The sequence below is a fragment of the Tenrec ecaudatus genome, chromosome 12 (genome assembly GCF_050624435.1).
Source record: "Tenrec ecaudatus isolate mTenEca1 chromosome 12, mTenEca1.hap1, whole genome shotgun sequence".
Classification (NCBI taxonomy): Eukaryota; Metazoa; Chordata; class Mammalia; order Afrosoricida; family Tenrecidae; genus Tenrec; species Tenrec ecaudatus.
The window spans coordinates 13,999,061-14,000,929 of record NC_134541.1 but is presented as its reverse complement, the minus strand read 5'-3'; the positions used below and the strand labels follow the sequence as shown (position 1 = coordinate 14,000,929).

The following is a 1,869-nucleotide window of genomic DNA, read 5'->3' as shown; positions in this document are numbered from 1 at the left end:
CCTGTACTTATACGACATAGATAAGCTTCACTGGTATGGGTTCTCTAGAGACCCCAGTTTAAGACACCACAAATAGGCCAGACATCCCATGGAGCTACTGTATGGCTGGATCTGGCTACCCAGCAAGCTTACCAAATCTTCTAGTTCTGTGTGTGACCAGAAACCTCTCCCCAGACCTTCCTCTGGCATTTTCCAGGGAAGCAGCCAGAAGCTTGACTCAGACATTGCCAATTCTCACCTAGTCCAAGTGACTGGCATGGTGAATGGGAAGGTGCATAAAGACAATGGACCTTTGAACAAGATTACATGGCAGGCACAGGTACTGAGCTGGACCTTGATTCCAACTGTCCTTCCCCAGGCCCAGTTCAGTCTCATAAGTAAGTAAAGCACAGAAACAGGTGCAAACAGTTATATAGGACTTACTATGTGCCAGGTATGTCTTTTACAGACAGGCACTCAGAACCTCCCCATGAGTAAGGTCTTTTATTATCCACATTTAACAGTGATGGAACAGAAGCACAAAGAGGGTTAGCCACTTGCCTAAAAGGCAAACAGCTATCAAAGGTCAAAGCTAGGATATGAGCCTCATACTCCTGATTCCAAGGCCCATGCTCTTGTTCTGGCTGAAAATTCCCGTAGTTTGTTCATGGTGGAATTTTTTTGTACTAATGCAGTTTTTAAAAATACTGTATTACAAATATTTTTTACCTTGGTGACTGAGTCTTGTCGTACCTCCTTAAATTTTGTCTCACTTGCTTCACCTGAATCCCACCCCTACTTTGAATGTAGGAAATACAGATATTGCTATTGTTCATTGAATGCTTACTCTCTGCTAAGTCTCTCTGTTTGGGGCTTTATAAATAAACATCGTCTCAACCACCAGAGCAACAAGAAAAATCAGAAATGATGTTGGAAGGCGAACGGCTAGGTGGGAGAAATCATTTGCAACTTATACAACATGCCAAAGCTTATTGTTGGCACGGTTGCTGTCCTGTGTCGTTGATTTGTTTCTGAGTCACAGAATGAAGCATGCCCTGCCCTGCAGCATCCTCCCGAGGTTAAGCCATTGATGTAGTCATCGTGCCAATCCATCGCATCGAAGGTTTGCCTCCTTTTCACTCACCCTCCACTTCACCAAGCATGAGGTCTTTCGTCAGGGACTGGACCTTCCTGATAACATGTCCAAAGTACATAAGAAGTAGTCTCACCACCCTCCCTTCTCAGGAGTGCCTAGTTCTGCTTCCGACAGATTTATTCATTCTTCTGATATTTCATGATGTGGTCACTATTCTTCAACAATACCCTAATTCAAATACATCCATTCTTCTTTGCGCTTCCTCAGTCCCTGTCCAATTATCATCTACATTTAGAGAGGATTGAAAATATCATGACTTGCGTCGGGAGCACCTTAGTCCTCAATGTGATTAGTGCCCCAAATCTATAAAGAACTCCACAGACCTCCCAGGATCACATCTGGAAAATAGCTTGTATTCTGCCAGCTTTGGAGATGGGATGGAAAACAAACCTGTCAGAGACCCATTCCATTCCCAGTTTGCTCAGTAGCTGGTGATTGGAAGATAACTCTGCGACAGTGTTAAAAAAAGAACTCCACAAATTAGTTTTTCAAAAAACAAACTAGCCAATGGAACAACAGGCAAGGAATAGAAACAGGCATTTTACCCCAAAAGAAAGACAGGAGGTTAACAAACTTCCACCTCACTTATTATGGAATAATAGTTTGAAGTATTGACAAGGGTGTAAGGAAATGTCCTACAAACTCATATAACCTCTTTGGAGGGAAATCTGACACCTCTGTGGAACTCTATGCAGCAGTACACTGACAGGTCGCTTCTAGAAGTTCAGGCTGGT

At 43.2% G+C, this 1,869-nt stretch overlaps 1 non-coding gene across 1 annotated transcript; it reads left to right on the top strand.

The window, feature by feature from the left end:
• Positions 1–1,455: 1,455 nt before the first annotated feature.
• Positions 1,456–1,594, top strand: LOC142423648 (small nucleolar RNA SNORA7). The gene has a single exon (XR_012779255.1). It is a non-coding gene; the product is annotated as a small nucleolar RNA SNORA7 (small nucleolar RNA).
• The last annotated feature ends 275 nt before the right edge of the window (positions 1,595–1,869 follow it).